The 26,426-nt window shown below is 40.5% G+C and overlaps 2 protein-coding genes across 2 annotated transcripts in view; both read left to right on the top strand.

The window, feature by feature from the left end:
- ROR1 (receptor tyrosine kinase like orphan receptor 1) overlaps nucleotides 1–26,426 on the top strand; it is a 271,372-nt gene that overhangs the window by 14,501 nt on the left and 230,445 nt on the right. The gene's annotated exons all lie outside the window — the stretch shown is intronic.
- The window catches only part of LOC127055264 (uncharacterized), a 268,873-nt gene that overhangs the window by 87,558 nt on the left and 154,889 nt on the right, over nucleotides 1–26,426 (top strand). The gene's annotated exons all lie outside the window — the stretch shown is intronic.

Genomic DNA, 26,426 nt, shown 5'->3' with positions numbered 1-26,426 from the left:
CCACATTAGGAGAGCAAATATTTTATATCTATATAAGCCAGATTTTAGTACATCCCAGAGCTGTGACTACAAGAGGGCCATCTGAAAAAAAAATTTGTCAAAGACTCTTTGCTCTTTCCCACCTCTTCTGTTAGGTGAGATCTTATGGAAAAAGACCCTGGGCAAGGGAAATATTCACAAAGGTCCATTCTCATAATAGAGGATTTGTCTGTTCATTGGTGAACTTCTAATTTATCAGGGTTCAAAAGAAGACGTTTCCATAACTTTTTTTTTTTAAACATATGGGCAGATTGTATCTGGTTTGCTCTTGTTATTGGTCAGAGTCTGTTCCTGGGGTATGACAGACTCTGACATCATGGTTGTAAACATGTTTTCTTCCACATGCAGACTAATTTAAATCCAAATGTGGTGCTTCCGGCCCATCAATAGCATAGAATTCCACCCCTGCCCTGCTCCCATGACAATGGTGAGAAATGTGAAAATACAATTTTGTGGACTTTCCAATGGGAGAAATTAGGTCAATTTTTCAAACAGTCAAGGGCTGACTGTCAAAATATTAGGAGGGTTTCTTTCTTGACATCTTTTTCTGCCAGGTGACTTACATTTCATTCTATGCAAGCTCCTTTCGGGTTGATCTTTAGTTTGCCACTTCTAACAACAACAAAGAAAAATCTTCTTGTCATGTGGCTGAGCTGTAGTGACTGGCCCTCAACACTTTAGCTTAAGAGCTATAGCCCTAGGGCAAATAGACCAGGTGGAAATGTCACAGTGGAAGGGGGTTAGAACAGTAAATAGTAATCAGTAGTTTGCTATTAGCTGTCCAATGCTATATATGGGACATGTTTGGTTAACTTTCCAGTTTTTTTCTGCTGGGGCTGGCATTAAAAGGGAGTGCTGCAAAGGAGATAGGATCAGATGGTCCCTTCTGACTTTAACATCTATGAGTCTGTGAAGATCAGGATGTTTTTGTGGAGGTTCCTTGACCTCTCTGGAAAGTTAAAGAGGCTCGATTGCCGGCATCAGAGGGAACACCTGTGAGTTTTCCCCAGCCAGATCAGTGGTATAAAAGCCAAGTAGAAGGTGAGGATATAAACATGAAATCCAGAGTTCTGGTTGCAACTTAGAGGACCCTGGAGTGTGTAGGAATGCTTTCTTTTCACTGGAGTAGTACATAGTATGTCCACTCCCCCAGGTAATTCTGTTCTTAGTGAGATTATATGAAGGCCTTTGACTTGATGAGTTCTTCTGCACTGGGAGAGCCCTTTAGCACTGGATGAAAGTCTATGGCCTGCTTTATGCTGAAGGGCCCATTAGATAGTCTTCTGGCCTTAAGATCTATAAATGAATTTAAGCCACCTGCTTTTTCAACTAAGTCCAGTGGGAGGCCTTGACTTGGCGGTTGCAAGTGGGCTCTTCCAGATTGCTGTAGTAAATGACCGAGTGGCTGCATGAGGCACCGTGGACGTCATGGGAAGAGCAAGGCTGGCACTGCAGGGGACTCTGAAAAATAGCACTAGGGAAGCGTGCCTACACGGCTTTCTGTTTTTTGTAGGAGTTTTGGCCAGCTCTATAGCAGTCCCATTTCCAAATCACTTAATTGTCAGTTCTGTGTATACTCCCCCCTCCAAATTATTATCTCTAATGATTATCTGCAGTAATCTCACATGGGCTGATTGTAATAACTGAAAAGGCCTAAGGGGAAGAATTGCATCTCAGCTCTGCAAGCAGGAGGATTAAGTGCATATGCATTCAATACAATTTGCTAAGAGGTACTTATATATGTATCTGTCAAAGAAACTGTAAAGTCATTTGAAATGGTTCAGAGAATAGTTATCTAATGATAGGGAAGCTCCAATTTTCATTTACTTTTCTGTGGATTAGCTCCTTGCAGTTATTTTTGTATTGTAATCCTTCTTTCCTCCCCCCAAAGCTACATGACTATTGTAAGATTCCGTGAGAAAATGCTTATATTCTTGAAGGATTATTGCAGCTAATTTTGCTCAGCTTCCTTCTGTTTGCATGGGGTGTTATCCCGCAGTTTGTTACTGTAAATTACGGACCCCTGAAATGTTGGCTCATAAAACTTAAAATCACACAGGGAAGGAGAATATTAGTTTTCAGATTTTCTCCTTTACTGACTCTGTTGCATTTCTGATTTTCTTTCACATCTTAAAGATTTCACATTGAAATCAGGTTCTTTGAGAGATGGGGCCTAATGATCATTTAATGAAGATTAATCATACTGATGGTATCAATAGGATCTGATGGACTTGCTGCTTGTGTCCATTCACAAATATGAGACACACTTTTTTAGGACGTTAACTGCTAAAATGCAATCAGTCAGTCAACCAGAATCTTCCCTGTACAAGATCACCTCCATGCTGGACACATAATGAAGATGCTCCCGTTCAGAAAAGATCCCAGTTGACAGCATTTTACAAGTTAGCCTACCTTAAAGACACATTTCATATTTTCTGTCGTCTTCTGTGAAAGCCTGAATAATCATTTGTTTTAAATTGTATCTTCCTTTTAAGACATCAGGTAAAATTTTCAAGTGTTTAAATGACTTAGAAGTCCAAGTCCAATGGGACTTAAACACTTTTGAAAAGTTTACCCGTCTTCTTTCCATCCTCTGTCTTGGATATCCCGAGAACTAGATCCAATGATCTAGCTGAGCTTAGAAACCTTGACCTTGGCTGAGGTTGTTGAATAAATGGTAGTTAGACAGTAATAAACTTACAGACTTTTCAGTACCCATGCGCTATAAAATATTTTATTTAAAACCTTTGAAATAAATGAAGCTGATTGCCTTGCTAGCAATGTTGGTTTTTTCTGATGGTTAAAATTATTTTATAACAAATATATTCTATTGTACAGAAAGCTATATCAGTATGTTCCTTTTGAACTGGAACACTGTAGGTACTACAAAGGGCTGAAGCTATTAGTGTGCCCTTTTTATACAGCTAAGAACTAAACTACACATTAAACATTAATTGGACAAATTTTGCCCTCTCATGCGCCCCCTACAACTTCAGTGAGATCAGTCTCAAAGCTCATTTGATGGGGTTTCATGAGTGTAACTGAGAGCAGAATTTTATTCAGCCTTTGAATAAAATTCATGCTGTGCAATATAAATCTATGATTTTAGTATGCTGATGATATCTTTTTACAAGAACTGGTTCTTTATCCAGTGGACAAATATTGACTTTAATTAGTGACAGTTTTATTACTACTGCATTTGGGGAGCCAGTTGAGAAGTTATTTTGCTGTTTATATGTCTGCCAACAGAACTTGGTCATTTATAGATGATTAATTTTTGTACAAAGAAAACATAGTATGCAAATAATGGTCTATTTGTGGCAGTCCGAACAATCCTCTGGTCTCCCTTTCTCCATAGTTATCAAGTACATTTTTGCAAAAGTACATTTTTTCATACAAATAGAATACAGTACAATTTCTGCTTCTTGCACTGAGTACCATGGCAGCAAACGTGGTTTTAATTAATACAAGAATCATACCATTAAGCACAACTTTCTCATCCCCAGGATGAATCACACTTGAAACACATAACATAATAGGAAGGATGTGCAGCTTCTGTTTATGCATAGCAGCCTCGGGACAGGATCAAAGGCAGTACTTTCCAGATAGTAATATGTATGCACAGAGACTGTTCAGTTTCCTTAATTAAAATATTACCTATTATCATTGTGTGCTCTTTTATACCACAGTGGCCATCATCTTTCTCGTTCTGGGTGTGCCCTCACCACACCCCGAAACACAGTGTTCTATCTGTTTTTCTGAAAGAAAAATGTGCTAATGAAATGAAATTTTATTTGCATAATCCAGAATAACTGAAATTGAATACAGATCCTAATGAATGTACAGTATATGTTTCTAATAAAAAGTATATATAAAACACTTAAAATCTTTCCCAGATTTAATGTATGACTTGAAATAAGCATTTTCGTTTCCACTGTTTAAAACCACTCTATGCCTCAGGGGTAGCATTTGTAGCATTTGATGAAAGCAGTTGTTAGATGTAATCCTTTTGATTGTATACTACTTTATATGGTTGCATAAACCACATAAGGCAGGGCAACAAATAATAGTGCTGTAGGCACTAGCTTATGCTTTGCCATTTAGAGGAAGAAAAACAAAACCAACCAGAGATTCTAATTTATTCTATTTAAATTGAGGATTCACTCTTTTTTCCATTTCCTTTATTTTTGGACATAGAAAAAGGGTTTCTTAAGTAGGGTTCTGAATTCTGTTCATTCTTTGGGTCTATAAGACTTTGTTCAAGTAAGTCAAAAGGGAAAGTATATTAGTGCATTGTTCATAGGCTGGGCAGAATTCAGTTTTTATAATTTTAACAGATAATATCAGTGTTTATTTTAAAGCATTTGACATTTTTTATCGATGTTAATTTTTCATAGTTGTGCAAAATTATCAAGTTTAAGCATTTTAATTTTAATTGGTTACAATGTTTGTAGGTGGGGGAAATTATTGGGCACAGACAATAATTATTTAATGACGGTAGTTAAGATTTAAAAAAAGGAAAGCTTTATAACTGTTAAAACACAAATTTTCAACATCACATGTCAAAATATACAAAGTAAATCTCCTTAGTCAAACTCTGAGTACTCAAGCAGCATTTTTCTTTCTTTATCTGTGAATTTCAATGATCATCGATAGATTTTTTTTTTGTCGGTTTGTATGTGTATGGTGAAAATGGTGTACCAATAAAGTCTGTTTACCATACAGATGCACAAGACATCGCCCCTTCAGGAGGATCTTACAGCCTTGCAAAATTTGGTGGTTTTAACCCCAAACCAGGAGAAACTTGGCAGCTTCAGCTGAGTTTTCTTGGAACAATCTAGTAGGTCTGGTTTAATCCAAGATTTTTAAGGTGCTTTTCCCCATAGTATCTAGATGTTGATGTGTCCAAAGCTCTATTCTGCAGTTGGTTTTGCAAATGAACTGTGAGCATCTTTTCTCTATACCCCCACTGGTGAGCTCCATGCCATTTTCTTAGTGAGGATTTGAAAATGGAACCCGATACAACATACGTTGTAATTTAGAACTTCTTTGGTAGCAGATGCTAAAACTACTGGGAAACTTCATCTGGTCCAGAATGCAGCCATCCTTTTACTTAGCAGTGCTTCTAAAGCACTACACTTTGGTTCTGTACCATCGTCTACCCTGGCTTCCAGTCCATTTCTCAGGGCAATTCAAGGAGATGGGTTTTTGACCTAGTTGGCTCATGTTCAGCTGCTGAGCTGTTTGAGTTAATATCATCCTAATGTTGATTGGGATAAGATATTTTCACTGAAGAGTCCATGCTTCAAGAACTCACTGTTCCTTTGGTTCAATAGAGCTCAAGTCTCTTGGCCTTCGAAGTGTGCTGCAAGGTTTACCTGTTCTCCTAGGCTGGTAAGTCAGGTACTTCGTTGGATTAGGGTAGCTATTACAAATAATGAAGGGAGGGGGGGAATTTGTCAGTAATACTGGTCTGAAATTTTTGCATATATTTTAAAATCAATTATTTGTACATGTGCCTAAAATATGGGATAAGTGTGTTTTTATAAATCAACATTAAACTTTCACCCTGATCTGTTGCTTAAAAACCTGCTATGTGTCAGTTCTCATGTGCACATGATAAACAACAGAAAAGCATAACATAGCGTGTTATCTTGCAGAAGTGCCAAATCCTCAGTTGTTTATATTTATAAGCAGATATTTATGCTTGGGGATCATTGACTTATTATCCACAGGGTGACTGATTTTACCAAGAGGTGACATCAGTTTGGTTCCAAGCACAGAGACAAAGAAGTTTCAAATGTTTTTTTTTTTCTTATTTTCCAGTTTTTAGCCATTACGGTTATAAAAAAATTCATCTGCAGCTATTTATTTCAAAAGTGATGTGTAAGAGTTCGGTGCTGGGGCTCGTCCTTGTCAGGCGCGGCGGGGAGCCAGGGCGCCTCCTTACAGGCAGCAATCCGTCCAGGGCCTAGACTCCTCAGCAGGGGCTGAGCAAACAAATGGTCTCTAGACAAGGCAGAGTCCTGGCCCGGGTAAAGCGGAGTCTATAAGCCCCCTGAAGCAGGGCGGGACAGTAAGCAGTCAGGCTCAGGCCTTTCAGCAGGCTGAGCAAACACAGAGTCTCTAAGCCCGGCCCTGGAGCAGGGCGGGGCAATAAGCAGGTCAAGCTCAGGCCTTTCAGCAGGCTGAGCAAACACAGAGTCTCTAAGCCTGGCCCTGGAGCAGGGCAGGGCAATAAGCAGTTCAAGCTCAGCTCCTTCAGCAAGGGGCTGAGCAGCAGTTTAAACTGTAAGTCTATGCAGAAGGCCTCCTCAGGCCAGGGAGTGGGGGAGTCTGCCGCCCTTGGAAGGGTGGCAGGGGGAACGCAGGCCCTCCCACTCCACTGCGTTCCAGCCCGGGGCCCTAGCAGCGGCCAAAACTTGCTGCGGTCAGTGGGGATCCTGGCCGCAACACACTGACATGGGTTCAGGCTCTTCGGGAGCCAAACCAGGGTCGGCTACCCCTGGGCCACTTCCGACCGTCCCCTCTCTGGGTACCTGTCTCTCGCCGGCATCGTCTGATGGGTCCCAGACCATGGGCTCCTCTGGATACCGGGCGTAGGGAAGCTCAGGCTGCTCCTCTGGATACCGGGCGGAGGGAAGCTCAGGCCGCTCCTCTGGATACCGGGCGGAGGGAAGCTCAGGCCGCTCCTCTGGATACCGGGCGGAGGGAAGCTCAGGCCGCTCCTCTGGATACCGGGCGGAGGGAAGCTCAGGCCGCTCCTCTGGATACCGGGCGGAGGGAAGCTCAGGCCGCTCCTCTGGATACCGGGCGGAGGGAAGCTCAGGCCGCTCCTCTGGATATCGGGCAGGGGGCAGGCTCGGCCAGTGCTCCTCTGGATACCGGGCACGGGGCAGGCTTGGCCAGTCCTCCTCTGGATACCGGGCACGGGGCAGGCTCGGCCAGTCCTCCTCTGGATACCGGGCACGGGGCAGGCTCGGCCAGTCCTCCTCTGGATACCGGGCACGGGGCAGGCTCGGCCAGTCCTCCTCTGGATACCGGGCACGGGGCAGGCTCGGCCAGTCCTCCTCTGGATACCGGGCAGGGGGCAGGCTCGGCCAGTCCTCCTCTGGATACCGGGCACGGGGCAGGCTCGGCCAGTCCTCCTCAGGATACCGGTCATGGGGCAGGTTGGGCCCGGCGGGAGCTCGAGCACCAGCATCTGTCCTCTCCGGCAGCCTGCGCCTAACTGAGCGCTGGGGCCAGGCCTTTATACTTCCTGTCCTGCCCCTTGACTTCCGGGGGCGGGGACAGGCGGCGGTGGCTCCGCCCATGCTGGCGTCAGTTCCGGCCCGTCCTTCTCAGGCGCGGCGGGGAGCCAGGGCGCCTCCTTACAGACCCTAACAAAATGCACAGGGAAGCAGGAATACAGATGTCCGTGTAGCCTGTCCTGTAATGATTTTAGCAAATGCTAGATAGGAGTACAGCGCAGTGTTGACTGGTAAGCTAAAATCAGTGACCTGTACGTCTTAAATCTAATCAGTTGGGTTTTTTTCCCCAGCACTTATCCTAAGAGTTCTGTTATGTGTCATGATTTTATTGCAACAGCAATTATATTTCTGTCTAATTTTGAAAAGTGATATTCATTTCACAAAAGATTTCTGGTCACCACTTACAATATCACAGAAAAGCTATTCTTGAGGCTGGATAATGTCTCAGTGTGACTTTTGTTGCAGCACACAAATAGAAGCGTCTTGACGACTTCCAAGCCATTAATATCTAACTTATGTTTAAATATATGACTAACATCACAGGCTTTCTAGAGTTTCATCTTTTTGCAATGTATTTAGTTCTGTAACATACTATAGCCAGATGAGCATTAATCCTTTAGCATTTTGGAGAATAGGAATTTCTCCTTTTTGAAGATTTTGTTACCCTCTAGCAGGGATGCACGGTTACATTACTTTATTTAGTCAGAATTATTTTCTTTTTGCTTACAAGGGTGGCAGTTAATGGAGCACATGGCACGTCTTCCTCCTTTCCCCTCCTCGTTCTGATTTTTTTGTTTTTCCTAGCCTTTCCTGCATCAGTATTTCCCCTTTTTTACAGTCCCTGCAGGCCTCATATCTCCAAATGATCTTCCGCTTGGCTGTTTGGGATCTCTCTCTGAGGAACTATCCCATCTATAACTTCAGAGAGGCTGTTTCTTTTGTCCACTTTTATGTAATTTCATTGCTTTCCATGTGACCAGCTCCTCCTGAACTGAAGAGTTCTAGGAGGAACTGGAACCTGGGAAGACTGACATCTATTTGGAACAGTTATAGTGCTGCAGAGGTTTTTGTTAATCCATGCAGTGCAATTAACTAGTTAAAGAGTCAAGTAACTAGTTGGCACCAGGAATTGCCCATGATCCATGGCAGTAATTTTGTGCAGCCTGGTACTTCTGATGCTGAGGTGCTCTGCTGCTGGTGTTTCTGTAACCTCTAGGTGGATGAGACAGGAGGCAAATTCTGTTTTGTTTTGGGTTTTTTCCTTCTGCTAACGCAAGGGAGTGTAACGTCCGTCCGCCACCACTCCATTCATAGGTGCAGTTGATAAGGGGGATCAAAAGAAATGACCCAAACTTGTTGTTACCCTGTGGTTATCTCCTTTATCACAGCTGCATGACCTACGCATTCTTCCACTTTGACCCTCTCCTCCCTTCATCTGCCTCACCCGCTCACTGGAGGTTGAACCTCTGTTTCTATTGATGTAGAAAGTCACTTAGTTTCTCTTGTGCCGTAAGAGAGAATCTACTGAAAATAGCCACTGAGTTTAAGAGCAGAGGATTTTTAAACCCTATGGTACTACAAGTTGGGAATTTGAGACGGTCAGACATTGACAATGACTGGGGACGTCCTTGCCTTTGCTACAGTTAGGCTATGTCTGCAGTACACAGCTTTTAGCAACATGGCTGTGTCACTACAGCCATGCTGCTAAAAGTCGCGCCACTGCTGTTTGTCGGAGTCAACAAAAAACTTCCATCCCCAACGAGTGGCGTTTGCGTTGTTGGCAGGAACGCTCTCCTGCCAACAAAGCGCTGTTCACACTGATGCTTGTCGTCGGCAAGAGTTTTGTCTTTCAGGTTTTTTATTTTTATTTTTATTTTAACACCTCTGAAAGACAAAAGTTTTGTCGTTCAGTTGCCAGTGTAGACATAGCCCTAGGGTGTTTGCTCAAGGAACAATGGGATATACAGCAGAGAGAAACAGAAAAGATGCATTCTTAATGCAGAGAGTATCATGTTAGTTTCTGATACATTGGGGAAAGTGTTCAGAAATAGCTAAATGTCACTTCAGGCCACAATCTAGCAAAAGCACTTTAAGCACACATCTTAACTGTAAGCACTGATGTAGACCAGTTGATTCCAATCAGAGTATTCACATGTGTGCTTGAAATTAGGCATGTGTTTGAGTGCATTCCTGGATCTGGGGGCCAAGTGAGGGCAGTCTTGGGTTGCTTTCCCTTAAGAGATTGACAAGCAAGTGAGACTTGGTCAAGGGTTCATAGTCTAACTTGAATATTCAGAAAATCTTTTCGGAGCTGTCTGCCTGAATCTTACTTCTCTTGCTCAGATTTGCAAGTTATTTTCCTCATTTTCTGTCCCATTTATTTTATCCTTCTTCCCAGGGACTGAATTATTTCAATGAAACTTGAGTATGAAAGAGGTGCAAGTAATTTGATCATACTAACATCAATGTCTTCAATGATCATCACATTTTTAAAGGGACTTCAGTGCAACTGTTAGTGCTGGGGGTGCAAGTGCTGAAGTTTAAAGATCTGTCTGATTTGTTGGCATAGATTTGCATACCTTAAACTGAAGGTCAGCTCTTAAGATGTATACATGCTATATGGGCAACTCGTCCCTCACTGATACTTGTTCTAAGTCCAAATTCTCACAAGCCCAGTCTCCCTTTTTTGAGTGCATTGTCACCTGCAAATATTGTACCCGCATGATTTGCACCACTGGGCAGTTCAGTTCTTGATCTATGCCTGGATTCAGGCATTTAGCCATGTAAGTGGTAAGATTTGTGCCCTGGTTTACCTGTGGACATGAACATAAAGGTACAAAACTGTGCCCTCTGCACCACTAAAACTTGGCTGAATAGCCTGCTTCTAAGAGAGACTTGTGAAGTGAGAAGCCCTTAGAACCAGAATAGCAACTACAGGAAACCAAGTTCAAGCTGAGAAGAATCTCTTAAAATATACAGCCTATTCCACTACTAACATGTTCTTTAACTTTTGAGCATGAATTTACCTTGATCAGAGTCACTGTATTGGATTTCAGTTACTCCCCAGTCTGAATATCTAATCCATTCTACACAAACTGCTGCAAAGGATCAGGAGTTTTTCAAACAGCTATCCCCATATGACTTTTTTTATTGGGAGGATCTCTATTAAGCAGCTCAGTCCCTCAAACCCTTACTCCTGTGAGTCCCCTTTATTCCTGGGGAGTAGACTATCTGTCTCAGTAAGGATTGAAAGCCATGAAAGTGCCATTTACTCTGGCTTCTGCCACTGGCTTGCTGTGTGAGACTGGGGAAAAGTCACTAATTTCTACCTGCTTCCCAATTTGTAAAAAGTAGGTCAATAACTTTTACTCACCTGTGTAATGCACGTCAAGATCCTAGAATGAAAAGCACCTCTATATAGAAATAAAAGGTGGCATTATTATTTTTTTTAAATAATTGAAAATGTTGACTGGTAGATATAGTTAAAAGTTTTCTTATACAAATAGGTAAGATATTACTGGTTTGAGAAGGTAAGCGCTATTACTGAGGCACTCTTCCTGTAATAGAGAATAACACTATAGCTTGAAACATTTTACTTACTGGTAAAAGACAAATTTCTAATTGTGCCCACTGATGGAAACACAGCTTCGTACTGGACAAGTCTATTTCAGTTAAAGCCACTGTCAAACTCCACCCTTCATCTTTATTGTGTGTATGATTTTAACTCAGTGTCAGGATGGTTCACTCCTCCAAGGAGAAAGCAGAATATATTTGCTCATTTTGTCACAACTTCATTTATTTTAGTGACTTTAGTGCTCATGAAATGGGCTGAGCTGACACCTGTGGGCCCCACCAAGACTTGCGCTCTGGTGTAGGCACAGTACAAACACATAGTAGAAGACAATCTTTGCTCCTTAAGAGCTTGGGCCCAGGTTTTTAAAGGATTCAGGTGTTGGTTTGCTCAGAGTTGCAAGGCCTAACTCACGCAGAAGCTTATGTCTCTTTCAAAATTGACTTCAGGACTAAATCTCCCCGACTCTCAGGTTCCTAAGTGTGTTAGGCATTGCAGTGATGAGTAGAGCAACACCTAGGTACCTTTAAACTCTGGGTCTTTAAGTCTAACGGTAAATTCCTGGTGACATTGAAGTCAGTGACAAAACTTCCATTGACTTCAGTGAGGCCAGGAGTTTGCCTTCAACATACAAGACAGACAGAGGTGGGAGGAGAAACAGAGGCATAGAATAGTGACTTGCCTCAGGTCACACAACTTTTAGTGGCAGAGCCAGGACTATACACAGCTCTCCTGAGCCCCAGCCCAGCCCTCTCTCTGCAGATCGTGCTGCTTCTCAAGAAACACATGGTGAAATAAGTGACACTACTACTAATCTTTCATCACCAGTCCTGGCTCTGTGTGTGTGTATGTGTCCAGTGTACTCTGTAAAGGATCATATAAATGTTGATAAACAAACACCACAAACACACACAAATGTTGATAAACACACACCTGAAAAAGCTATGATTTGTAGAGCCGCGCAAGGTGTCTTTACATAAGGTTGTGTGTATTAATTTGAATTTCTCTGTCTTCCTGCAGATTTTCATACAGCGTTATGTGCTCAAACTATGTCTGTATTTTGGAAGATTCAAGTTTGACCACTGTAAATGGGTTTATATTTCCAACAGGGCAGTTATTTAATTTCCTGTTGGAAGTCTACAAATATTGGCTCTGTTCGCTACTTGGGAGGAAGCCAAAAGAGAGTACAGTATCATTAACATGCTCTATTCCATTGGAGATTTCGCTTAATAAGGATTCCGTCCGTACTTAGGACTGGAACATAATAAAACATATCTTTCTAATTAAGCCCCATAAGTGTAGTTAATAGCGTTAACTTAGGGGAGATGGAGATGGAAAGGTTAGCTTGAGGACAAAGGTTTTTTTCATTTTTTCTTAGTCCTGTTTTTACTCATTTTTATTTTGCTGTGGACTTTGTTGTTGCCTTTTGCCAATAAAATACCAAAACTAAGGTCCCAGTCCTGAAATTGGATGCACAGGGATAGACTTGTATTGGGCCTCAGGCCATTGACTTTAGGATACACTTGCATGGTTTTGATTGAAGGATTGGTGCCTAAAAATGTACTAGTGACACTCTGGTTAAAATTATCAGAAGTGTCTAAGTCATTTATGTGTTTTCAAAAATGTCACTTAGTCCATTAAGTGACTTAGATGTGTTTTGAAAATTTTTACCCCTAAAGGAACAAAAAAACGTTAAATTATTTTGCAAGCAAATTCTATTGCCAAAAAATGCCTTTTCTTTAGTGATCAGATGAAATAAATTTTCTTTAACTGTTTTTAAAACTGGAAAAAAGGAACCAAGTTCTGCTTTATTTTTAGCAGATTTTTAGCAGTGAGAGCAATTAAACATTGGAACAGGTTACCAAGGAATATGGTAAAATTCTCCATCACTTTGAGTCTGATCCTGAGTAATTATGCTGGCTTCAGTACAGTTACTTTGGATTTGCACTGGTCTCCCTGAAGGTAGAATTTTCCCAGGGAACCTAGTTGACCTATGATAGCTGCAGAACGCAATGTATGCTGGATCTACTGCTTGCTGACCTATTTTGGACAAAGGATGACCTGCTATGGGAGAGAAAAAAACCTCAAATGCTGTGTGCCTGGGAATTCTGAATCATCTTGGGTGTCAGGATGGGGAGGAACTCGTGGAAAAACGCACAAAACTTGTACATTTTTGTAGATATTTGTGACCATTTACTTCTGGCTCATTTACAACATCATCAGAAGGAAGGTTACATGACAGATGTGATACCAAGAGCAGGAAGGAAAAGGCATGTCATGCATAGCTGTCATGCCCCTATATCACCTATTTCATGGCCCCTATTGGCTGATGGCAATACACAGTTTAGGGCAGTGGTTTGGATTGAATCAGAACTGGGTGTTGAATAACTTGCATATGTCAAATGATCAAGATTAAGTTCTTTTTCTTGGCCCCCCCCCCCATGAAATTAAAATTCCTTTACATAGAAAATGCACATAAAAATCCACATATATAATAAAGTGGTATGTGGGACAAAAATTTATGAAACATATAGAAATATACTGCTTTATTAGGTCCAGTTTGGGTGGATTCTCCATCACTGACTATTGTTAAATCAAGGTTGGATGGTTTTCTAAAAGATATTCTCTAGAAATTATTTTGGGGAAGTTCTATGGCCTGTGTTATACACAAGGTCAAACTAGATGATTGCAATGGTCCCTGCTGGCCTGGGAATCTATGAATCTCTGCTACCTTCATATTTTTATGAATGATTTTTAGTAACATTTGTATCTGTTATACAGCATACAGGTGAAGACTATTACATGCATTTACTTCTAGGTAGACAAATGTGAGTCTGATTTCCGCCCCTCCTCATGTGCTCACTGAATTCCCATTGTTAATAGCAGTTACATTTGTATTTGGACAGTTCTTTTCAAAGTATTAGGGAATATGGTTCTTATTCCAGTTCAGGAAGCTTTGGGAAAAATCTCTTGGATGGGCCATTGGAACAAATATGGCTCTTTCAGTTTTATTTCTCTGATGTCTGAGTGATAACATCCAGTTGTTTTGAATTTCTACATTAGGTTTCATCCAAGGATCTCAAAGTGCTTTATAAGAATGCTATTATTTAATTACCTCAATACCTTGTGAGTTACTTAAGTCTTTGAGATCTGCTGATGAAAAGCGCTATATCAGAAGTAGGGATTATTATTTTGGCTACTTATCAGCATCCCCATTTTAGAGATGGGTAAAGTGTGCAACACAGGTTAAATGGCTTGCTTAAGGTCACACAAGTGCGTCAGTAGCAGAACTTGGAATAGCACCTAGGAGTCCTGATTTCTATAGCCCTGTGTTTTACCGTTAGACCACACAACTTCACCAAGAATAAAGAAACATGCCATAAAATAATATTTTGCCTTTTAAAATGCGTGTAATAGGGCGTTAGGGCCTGAAGAAACCCATACTAGTTCATCTAGGCCATAGGACTACAGTAGGCACTTGTCTAGATATGACCTGAAATTTTCAAGTGGTTTTGAGTCCACAAGCTCTTTCAGAAGTAGGCTCTTTTACCAGGTAAATATGTGTGCTAACGTTTTTTGGACATATGAAAATGGGCTGAAGTGCTGCTTTTAATGTAATATTGTACTCTGACCCAACAGAATACAGTATAGTTCAAATTAAGGTGGCCAGATAGCAAGCATGAAAAATCGGTTCAAGGGGTGGGGAGTAATAGGTGCCTATAAACGCACTGAATATTGGGATTTTTCCTATAAAATTGGGACATCTGGTCACCCTAGTTCAAATTAATGCAGTTTACTACTGTAATAAGCTAGAATGTATGTGTGCCACTGCCCACTGCTGGACAGAATGAGAACTACTCAGTAGTGTGCCCTAAACAGCACACTCCTGCCCTAACAGAGATTGTCCTGTACTGCTGAGTTCTATCCCAACTATTGTGAAGAAGTTTCAAGGGAACATGTTGTGCAGCAAAGCGACAGCCATGGAATCCTATGTGGTCCTGGATTTGTGCTATACAAACCAAACGAATAAGAGATGGAGAAAGTGGGGAGTTAGTCAACTAAATCCAAATTTAACCAACTTCTGTGGTGAGAGAGAGAGAGAAGCTTTCACACTTACACAGAGCTGTTCTTCAGGTCTGGGAAACATACTCAGAGAAAGTTTTCCTAGACCTGAAGGAGAGCTCTGTGTAAGCTCAAAAGCTTGTCTCTCACCAACAAAAGTTGGTCCAATAAAAGATATTACAGTACCTCACCCACCTTGTCTCTCTAATATCCTGGGACCAACACGGCTGAAACAACACTATGTACATATATATACCTGCCCCTGGATATTTCCACCACATGCATCTGAAGAAGTGGGTATTCACCCACGAAAGCTCATGCTCCAAAACGTCTGTTAGTCTATAAGGTGCCACAGGATTCTTTGCTGCTTTTACGTACATAAATCCATGTTTAGGCACTTAAATAATTAGGCTCATTTGACCAAGGCTGGGGGTAGGGGGTGGGAGGAAATAATGACATCTTTCCTATAAACTCTCATTTACTGCTAAAAAAATAGAAGGCCTTGTCATACTATCTGTAGGACATAGTTGGCTTTGTTTCCTAGTGCTCAATGTAAAGAATAAGGTGCTGTGTAAGAACTAATCAGTGTATATCTGCCTAGTCAACAACTTGAATTATGTCTTGACTTCTAGACATGGATTTTCCTGTGAAGCTGGGAGAATTTATTTTTGTATGAATTTTAGCCTTTTTTTGCATAACCAAGAGGTATAATCAATTTGGATAAGTGCCTGAATGCTTAAGTTCTGTTGGAGTCAGGTCTAACTTAAATTTTGTAAAGTATTTCAACCTTTATATAATCTGTGATCTTCTTGTCTGCAAGAAGAAGAAAAAAAATCAAATTCCAAATCTAAGGGAAAAAGCCTTGTATGCTTTTTGAAAACTATATATTTCTTCATATATGACAATTATAATATGTAAATAAAATAAATGTGTATCCGTAGAACAGTTATAGTACGAATATACTACCCTCAGTTTAAAACTGGAGGGTTGGAATTTCAAGAGTATTCCAGTGTGCACAGCATTGTACAAAGCAAAGAGGGAAGACCCAATCTTTTCCCTAAGTTATTTACAGTCAAGCCAGGATCCCACAGAGAATAGCACTCATGTTGGAATAATACCTAAATTATTTTTCATGTAGCACCTCCCTGTGTTCTATATAAATATATGAGTATTTGCCTTTGGGTAGCTCCAGGTCCACAGCCTGCATACATTACTCACACATAGACTGTAAGGTATGACCCTGAAACTCTTATTCACATAAGCAGTCCTTACTCATGAGGGTATTCAAGTATTTGCAGATGTGTGGGTTGAATGTCTGATTTCATACACACCAGATTTTTACTGTTGTTTTTTTTGACTGATGTGCTAATATGCACCCATGGTGGTTCTTTAAAAGCCAGTTAAGTCTCTCTCCATTACAAAGTACATTTTTAGTTCTGTCCAAAGAGATGACAAGTATTGCCTACTTCAGTAATCACATAAGTCACTTAAGAACCAATACTTGAAATATTGTGAAAACATGAAACATCAGAATTTCTACTGTTTTTAATTTATCTATGTAATGGACTTCCTTGCACTTCTCACTTCCTGAGTGGTTCAAGTCTGCCAAGAAACGTAATCAGCCTGCCCCCCAAGACTGTATCTACTTGAGTTGACTATTGTTTTGAGGTAATATATCATTGAGTCTGGTCCAAATGGAAAAAAAACTTGTCTTTTAAAACCAGTGTGAGCCATCAGGAGGCTGAGCTCAGCAGGGACTAATTCACGTATAAGTTAAATACCAGCCATGAGGGGTTTCCGATGCTGAAAAATAAGCAAAATCTGCTGTTATGTAGAAAACAGAGGCCCATTTCTCCATGTACATATGTCTAACTCACAATTTAGCCTCTAAGGGATTTGTCTGCTGAAAAGAGGAGGCCAAGGTGGCCAAGAAAGAAATACATGCCCTGCTCAAATAACTGGAGTATACAAGAACAGTCATCAGCTCTCTTTTCTTCATTCAAATGAGCAATTTCCCCAAGGGGACTTGTTCTAATCCTATACTGTTTAACCTTTATTCCTTCCATTGCCAATCCAAAAATGGTTTTGCTAGAGTGACTCCCAAGTAAAATGACACATGCTTTCTGAAGTGCAGTGGTTTTTATCATTCTACAAAGAGCAGATTCTTATTTAGCCTTTTAATACAGATCATCAGACTTTAAGGATTCTGTGTCATACCTTATGATACAAGTCCATGGGCTTGACACATGCTCTTTTCTACAATGTAAAATATCCATGTTTTGCATGCAGTAATTTTATACACCATCTGTTCATTTGAATTCTCTCTTCTTCCTGTCAGGCTTCAGGTATTGTCTAATCTATTTTATCTATCTGTCTAATCAATTTTATCTTCCTTCTAGTTGCTCCTGGAGGCCTCACTGTGCAAGGTATGATGTAAACACATTTTAACAGACTGTTTAATGCTCTGGTGAGCTAACAGCCTAAATAAAAAAGATAGGCAAGTGGTGGGAGAGAAAACAGCCACAGAAAGGTGAAGGAAATTGCCCAAGCTCAAAGTGCCTGCCAGTGGCCAGGAATAGAACCCACAGTTGGCGCCTCCCAAGCAGGGCTGGCTCCAGGCGCCAGCGGAGGAAGCACGTGCCTGGGGCGGCATATGCTATGGGGTGGCATGCTGTCCATTCTTGGGGTGGCACAGTCTGCTTCGGTAGTTCGGGCCGCAGTCAGAGTGGCTTTTTTTTTTTTGCTTGGGGTGGCAAAAGTGGTAGAGCTGGTCCTGCTCCCAAGTCAGTACCATAATCCCTGGATTGCACTGTCTGTTAACACATGTAGGGCCCATTAACAAAGAAATTGCATATGCCTCATTCAAAAACACTGTTTTATCTCCTTTAGAGGTAAACATTGGATAGGTATTTGTTTTGGTTATGCTGTTCCACCGCTTATTTCCCAACATTTGTCTTTCCCATTTTGAGTTCTCTTCCATCTCCTCTGCATGGTGCAGGGAGGCCAGATCATCTATAATGTAAGCTCATCCCAGGGGACCTCTGATTTAAAAAAAAGGCAATGGAAAGGCTGGCTTTCCCTTACCATTGTTTTGTTGGTTTATAAAAACATGTTTAATTATTTTGTGCTGGTAGAATTCAGTTCATTTGGGTATATTGTATTCTTACACCATGCATCTCATTAAACTGATGACGGTGAGGATTGTGAATAAACCTTCAGAGTGATACAGAGGAGTGTTGCCTCCTGGTCAACTGTGATTTCTGCATCTAAGCTCCATTAAAATAATATGAACCACAGATAGGCACTAGGAGTGAGGTATGTAGCATGGTTTAATACCAAAAGAGGAGCTAAAGGTGATAATGATCTGTTAATATTGATTTGCAACACTCTACTGTGGCAGAAAAGTCTATGTGATTTCATTTTGCGGGCTGAAGAGGAACTGCAAACATACATTAAGTCATAGACTATAAAGGTGATATCTCCTCCTCTATGGCTTTTGTGGGATGCACTTAAAATATTGTATTCAGGTCTGGGAAATTCAGTGCTGTACTACACACGTTTTGGGGTAGGGACTTAGAAGAGCAATCAAAATGACCTAGGGATTATGTTTCAACGAAAAATAATTATGTAGAACCTGGTCAAACAACAACTAAGAGAGACGGTATAACTATGTATGGTGTGGAAGTATCTGACGGGTGTTAACAGGGAGAAGAGTGGGGTAATGCAGTGAGGTATAAGAAGAAATAATGGGGAGAAAATAAAGCAAATGGAAACTTAGGCTAAATTTCAGGAGCAGTTTCCTAATAATGATATCTGTTGAACTGAGAACAGTTTTTCAAAGTTAAGTTGTGGAAGCCACAGTGCTTGAGATATCTAAACTGGATTAAACCAAAACTGTAGGAAACCATATTGCTGGGAGCAGGCCTTCCTTGGCAGAGGTCTGAGCAAACAGGCTGATCCAACTCCCAGAGAAGTCGATGAGAGTCTCTGGTGAACTTTGGATCAGGACCTGAAGGACATAAGGCGTGTCTTCTGTTTCTGTGATTCAGACTGTGTTAAATGCCAGGTTTCATGTTTCTTGGTGAATTGTGAATAGAATTCCAGTGAAACAGAAAAGCCATGGAAACAAACTTGAGTGTTTTTTTCATTAACTCAGATTGCTGGCTACCAATAAACTCTTTGCTTTTAAAGTTTCTTTTATTGGAATGAGAATAAAATATATCTTATCAGCCAACTCTTCTTTTTTCATATGCTCTATTCTCCCCGCCCCACCGGGATCTCAAACTTTTTTTTAGCTGTATCAGTTTTATTGACTTTAAAGTTACAATATTTTTATTTTTGCTTGAAAGAAAAAAAACACATTTAATGTACATTCCATGTAACTTGAGCCTTGGTGGTCTTGGAAGAAACCTAAAAAATAGTTTTGGTTGATAACGTGTAATGTGAATGCAATTAACTGGAGGCTTTTTCTCCTTTCAAAAAGAAGTTGAAAAATAATGCATAGCAAATTTAGGTCAGAGCAAGGTACTCTTTAAATCTTTATTTTTGTTACCCGAAAATGTATGGAAAATGTTAATGATTCAATTCCAGGCTATCATGACTTTGTCATTAGCACACATTTACTGTATATCAGAAATCATGTTTGGAGGTCACAGTGCTATCTTTATGTATGGGAAAGGGCTGTCACATATTGTGTGTTTCCTCTTTCATTTCCCTATCTTATGTAGTCAACAGAAAAAATAACTGGTGAAGGGCTCTTCTTGGATGTACATTAATGGACAGTCAGGAAGAATAGAGGAGGCCTTTGGCTTCCGTAGTTAAGCTGTCTCAACAATCAGCTGCCGAAATAATGGAGCCACTTAATTATAGATAAGTAATCTTATTATACTGGCACGTGTTAGCCTGGCTACAGTTTAGCCTGTGGGCATAGTCTGCTTTTTAGGTTTTTATAACGTTCCAATTTCAAACTGCATTACGCTGAAACTTATATAAGCTTTTGGCTTTAATACAATTTTTTGTCCTTCTAGAACTCGCTCACATCTACAAATCCTCATCTTTATTCGTAGAAGGGGTTTTTGGGAAAGAAGCAAGAGGTTTTTGGTGGTTTATTAGTTGTGCTCAGGGTCCTGGGGGGATCCTGGGGGGATCTCTATGACAGTTCAGTACTTAGTTCTTTGGCACAGGTGAGAGACTTCTGCTGCTGCAGCCATTTCATGGGGTGCTTCTTACAGAAGTGCAGACAACCTAAACCCATCTATCCTATCTTGTGTGATCCATGAAATCCCCAGCTCAGATCTGTTACCACCATTTTGGACTCTCTCCTCAGAGCGCGAATCCCCACACACCCATTTAAACCTTTGCAAACTTCTGTACACGTAACTTCTTCACCACTGCTGATTGCATCTGATGCACTGGCCCTCAAGACGCTAGCCTAGGGGGCAGCAGTAACTCTATAAAAGGTCTCTGAATTGGTGGATTCAGATGCAAAAATTTTACCAGGGTTGGAGTGAGAAAGAAAAACGATTGTTAGGAGTGTTAGCACAGTGAGGATGTATCACATTGTTACAGGGAGAATTCTGCAGCATGGGGAGAATCATTTGCTGTCAACTAAAGTAGGAAAGAGGATTATTAATTAACCATTAACTTTAATATTGTTGTTGACTGAGTCACATTTCTCTTTCCTTTATCTTTGGCATTTACATGGCCTCCATCACTGTAATATCTGAGCACCTCACAATATTTAATGTATTTATCGTCATAGCACCCAGGTGAGGTAGGGAAATGCTATTATCCGCATAGTACAGCGGCTAAGTGACTTGTCCAGAATCATGTAAAAAGGAAGGACTTAAACCCCAGTCTCTCATTGACCAGGCTAGCACCCTAACCACTGGACAACCCTTCCTGTCTGTCTTGTGTGGGAAAAGGCACAGGCTCAGAACTGGAAGGGAATGGCAACACTGGAGGGACAGATTGGCACAACATACTGTGAGAAAGTAGGGTGCTAGTAACAGGTGCTAATATTTGAAAAATTGTTTCCAAGGACAGTTTCCCAAGTAAACCAGGTGGCTGGGAGCCAAGGGGTAGTGCACATCTTGCTGAGTTTGAGCTTTATTTGAGTGGCCTCAAAATTGTGTGACAGCTTTCAGCCTGCTCTTCTACCAGCCCCCAAACCTGCTAGATCCTCCATCATTGACTTTTTGTACCCTCTGTTACATGCTTGCAATACAAAGAACTCTACTTCATCCCATCTTGGGTGTAACTGTTGGGCTGGTGGAACGTTTTCAGTCTAAACTGTTTTTCAGTGGAAAATTGGAGTGTTTGGCTGTACAGAATTTTTCATGAAAAGTGTCTGCTTTCAGTTGGACACTTGGAGTTTTGACTGGAAATTTTTTAACTAAAATTTGAAATTTGCCAAAATCTGAAATTTTCTACCAGGGAGAGTGGTGTACCAGAATCGTTTTCTGACTGACTCAAGTGATTATGCTAATTTAAGTTATTTGGCATTTAAATGCCAGATTATATGCACCATAGTCACAGTATAGTTGGGTAGAGAGATACTAATTAATTCAGAACTGCAAATTTTGCAATGTGGGGAGGTTGGTTGGTTAGTTTATTAAAACCAAGAAACCCCTTTTAAAACCATTGATTCATTCATTCATTCCCCAGAAAGATTGCTCTTTCACACCTGGGACTGCAGGTTTGCAGGTAGTTAAGGCAGGTTCCAGATTTGTCCCATCAAAGATCTCTAAAGTATGAGTATTGACAAGGGAAGGTCAACTTCAGAGAGCTAATATTTGTGAAGTGCTTTGAGTCTGACAACTGCTTTGGATTTTAATAATGTGCTTTTTCTTAAATCAGTTACACAATATACAAGATAAAGTGCAGATACCCAATTCCTTTGTCTGGAGGTAGCATGCAAAAGCAATTTTCTATACAGATAGAGCACACCACTAATATTTCAAGTATTCTGTGTCTAACCCGTGCAGCTCTAACATCTTATTTTATTAAAATAGCTTCATAGTATATGTGAGCTTTAGTACTGTGTAATCTGCAAACAATACAATTATAGCACTAAATTAATGCAGTATAATTACAAGATATTACTCTATCAGCACAGGAATACAGCTCCTGGTCTTTGTACTGTATGAGTATAAAACAAATTGTACTTAGAGATGTATGGCACATTCCAAATGTGGCTTATGATCAGCTTTCCTGTACAAGGTCTCAGTATATGCAATTGAACTGATGATTTAGAATCATTCTTTAAGTAACTGGCTTTCACAAATAGTTGTTTTGGAAACTTAGTGCTTTCAGGAAGGTGGTGATGTAAGTTGGTATTACTGTACATACAGCCAGGAATGGCAGCTTGCCGTGAAGAGAGTGTGGTGTCAGTGAGGCTTGTTCTGTTGTATAGCATGAAGAGGGTTAATAGAGATAACACTGGGAAGGTCTCCTCACCAGAGGCAATGGGAATTGACCTACCCTGGCTGGAACAGCAGGAAACTAATAGAACTTTTCTGCTCTATTCAAAGCAGGGTAGTCAAGCATCCTAACTTTCCACCAAACTCTGTTTTCTGTTGTGCTTTTTAATTCCAGCTTTCTGCAGCATTAGGAACTGGAAGACAAATACTTGCAACTGTATATATAACTGTAATGTTAGTTCTAAAAAATGTACCAATATTTATCTTGCTTCAAAGGACTATCTTTGTTTAGGAAAATTGATTTTATAAGGCATTAGTAAATATATAGCATACATTTTCAGTGTACATGCAAAGAGAGCACATAAACATTTGTGTTCGGTGATTTTACTTAGGCTGGATTTAATAGAGCATCAAAAGAATCTTGAGTAATGTTTTAAAATGTAAAACTTTTTGATGTAGGATGAATGTCATTTTTATTTGTCTCAAGTGCCTATCCTACTACTTATGCTGAATAAATAACAAAGAGAGAGGGCCAAATTCTGCTGTCAGCTACCCCAGTTTAAATTTAACGTAGCTCCATTGACTTCAGTTAGAAGTACTCTAGATTTACATCACTGTAACTAAGAGCAAAATGTCACTCTTAATTTATGGTTTCAGAGTAGCAGCCGTGTTAGTCTGTCTCCGCAAAAAGAACAGGAGGACTTGTGGCATCTTAGAGACTAACAAATTTATTTGAGCACAAGCTTTTGTGAGCTACAGCCCACTTCATCGGATGCATGCAGTGGAAAATAGAGTAGGAATATATATATATACACACACTGAGAGGACATGAAACAATGGGTATTACCTTACACACTGTAAGGAGTGATCAGTTAAGATGAGCTATTACCAGCAGGGGAGAAAAAACGTGTGGTGCCCAAACTGTTCTGTTTTTCCTGGACTTTGTTACATCACACACTTACATTCTCTTGCAATTGTATGTGAATTACACTTTAGTTTAAGGTACCCAAAGAAAATGTATATAGACTGGTATGTGGATAATTTGTTTCAGTAGTAGAAATAATGTAAATACTCTTCAGGTGAATCACTGAACATATAGGTCACATAAAAAAAAATCTAGTATATTCTGTGAACTCTGTGTTTGTGTAATGTTGTCTAGACCATCAAAGTTGAAGTATTTTCTGAATGCATGTGAAGGACTGTCAAAGGTATGTTGCATTTGAATCATATGAATAACTCTTGACACAGACAACTGTTTGACATAATGAACAGGGAGTATCTGATCTCAAATAGTTGGCAGAAACAAAACTGCCTTGTCCTGACTTTCTGTGATCCCTCAGTTGGAGTCTTTTTGGAAATCATAAGAATGGAGATCCTGTGTTGAAAGACTGTTGGGTGCAATTTTTTTGACGGGGGTGAGGGGAGAGCACGATGAATTTAGAGCCCTTGTTGATCTACTAACCATACTGAAAAGACTAGCTGAAGCAAAAAGCCCCAAAAAGGGTAAGTGGAAGCAGGTGTGCTGTGGACATGATAAGCTGTATCCCTCTCAGCTCTCTGCAAATGTCTTATTTCTTCTTTGGAAAGGAGAAAGAAATGAGTCTAACAACTTCTTTATATCTAAGCATTTTCTTAGGGCTACTTAAGGTGTCCTGAGCCTTGTTGTAAATATTTGCACTGTAAAGGAAAATCTAACTAGCGTCAAGATAGGTGAATATTTCCCGACTAAATGAAAAGTAAATCATTTAATAGGAGTGGAGTATGAGTAAACAGATTAATTTTATCCGACAAATAACCCTCATTGCTTGCACATCTCCTGCTCTAATTATGGGCAGTTCATGTTTCATGCTGCAATCCAATTCAGCTATGTAGTGTTTTTCTCTGTGAAATGCATAGTATGAAGCACTAAATCTACTATACAGATGTATCCCATCCAGATGAGAGATACCAACAGGCTAATTCTCATTGTTTGAAACCTTATAAACAAGAATGGCTATTCTAGTCTACAAGGAGACTGTCTTAAATGCTTTACTGAAAGTTTGTTATAATAAGCATGATAGAAAATATTCCCTTCGATTCTCCCAGTTCACATTCTTGTGTTGTGCTTCCTGCCTGGGACAACATGCAGGAGCGAGTCCATGCAGAAGCCAAAGCTTTGCACTCTCCCTCTGCAAAGCTCCCCCATTGACCTGGACTTTGGGCTTATTTTACACACAAACCTTTCTCCTTCTTGTTTTATTTCCACCATTGTTTACCAGATGTGGCAGGCTGACTGAGGGGCTTGCTCCCAGCACTCAAGTCTCAAGACTTTTCAGATGCTCCGTTTTGGCTTTATCTGTGTATCTAGCAGCACTCTCCCCGGGGTTGGTTCTGCTGCTTCTCTCCCTAGGGCTCCCAGGCCTCTCCCTCAAAGCTGAGCCCCACAGGGCACTTTCAGTCTGTAGGTGATGGCTGAAAACACTTAACACTTATTGTGGTGTTATTCCCTACATACGAGGGTCTGATTGAACCTGGTGAAACTCCTTATTGGATGGTATCCCAGATGCAGGACAGTGGGCTCTGCAAATTACATCTGGTTTCACTAGACTAATCTAGTATGAGAAATAAATTCTTATTTATTTTATGGTTACCTAGTGACTCAGTAGTCGTCCTCTTGTCTCCCAATACTACAGTATTTTCAGTATTGGTACTCTAGGTGTTCTTTATTTTTAGTAGAGCTGGTAGAATTAAAAAAAAATCAAGAAATTGGCAGAGTTCTGAAGCTTTTACCATTGTGTGGGATTCCACTTATTTTTCACTTACTGACATCTTTAATTGAAAATGTTATCGCACGTGTTGTTGAAACCATTGTCAAAATCATCCTGGACATTTTTCATTTTGCCAGAAAATAGACTTTCATTTATCAGAAACTTTAGTCATTTTTAGGAAAGCACGATAGGTTCCCTGTGTTTGATTTTCTGCTGGCTTCCTGCCATGTAGCTGCTGTGAAGGATTGGTTTTACATGAGGCCTCTTGTAGTTGGCGAAAATGAATCTCTTGAAATACAAAACTCATTAGCCTGGAGGCATGTCCATCTTCAGAAACTTCAAACCCCACTCCCTTCCTTTCATGGATTTGGCTCTAAGGCAAGCTAGTCTTAAGGGAAGAACCCTTATTTTATTGGGGAAAACAACACAAACCTGCCAAACCAACCAACACCTAAAACATCCACGCTGTAAAGATGCTTCCCCCTGCAGGAAGTCTATGAGCTGGAACATTTGGAGACTTTTCCCATGGGTCAGGAACATCAGGGTAGCTTTCTGAAAAGATGTGGCTTTCAAACCTTGTGGCCATTGTTTAAAGAACCCCAGGAGGGTAATGGTGTGTTTCTTAACACTATGGTTCTATTGGGGGTGGGGGCCTGGTGAGATTCAGGCATTGTTTTTCCTCTTGTAATTATTACAGTGTTTGCTGTATTTTTTTTCACTAGGATGAACCAGTCGATGCGAATATGTGCAGATTAATCAGTGGGAGTAGGAATGAGAGATTCTGGCCCTCAAGGAATCAGTAGAAATGTAGGAGATTTGTTGCACACGGTTTCAGGTGGCACAGGCTTGCTGTAGCAGCAGCTTGGAGTACTTGGGATGGTGGATTTTATACTAATTACTCCCCCCTTCACACATGTACACTTCTGATTTACGAAGATGGTTTAATAAAGGTTCCTGTTTTAGCATTTTAAGTTCTATCAGGTTATTGTTTGGGAAGCATTGTTGCCCTGCATAGGCAGTCAGGTATCCTAATTGAAGGACTTCAAGACCTTATTAGTTTGGAGATAATTTTCACTTTGGTCTCTTTCCACCAGCTGCCTTAGAGGAAACATAACCAATTTGAATTAGGTGGTCGGAAACCGGCAACTATACTGTTTCCTTGTTGAGCTAAATGGTATTTTGTCCAATAAATCTTTCATATAAAATGTGATATCTGAAGTAATATTCATAGTAATATGCTATATTAAAGCATTACCCAGTACACACATTTTACAGCTGTAAACATACAAGCTATAAACATACAAGAAGTAAAATACTGTCTCCCCCCCGAAGT

This window comes from Gopherus flavomarginatus, chromosome 7 (genome assembly GCF_025201925.1).
Source record: "Gopherus flavomarginatus isolate rGopFla2 chromosome 7, rGopFla2.mat.asm, whole genome shotgun sequence".
NCBI lineage: Eukaryota > Metazoa > Chordata > Testudines > Testudinidae > Gopherus > Gopherus flavomarginatus.
Note: the sequence above shows the minus strand (reverse complement) of the source record. Positions and strands in the feature narration are given on the sequence as shown.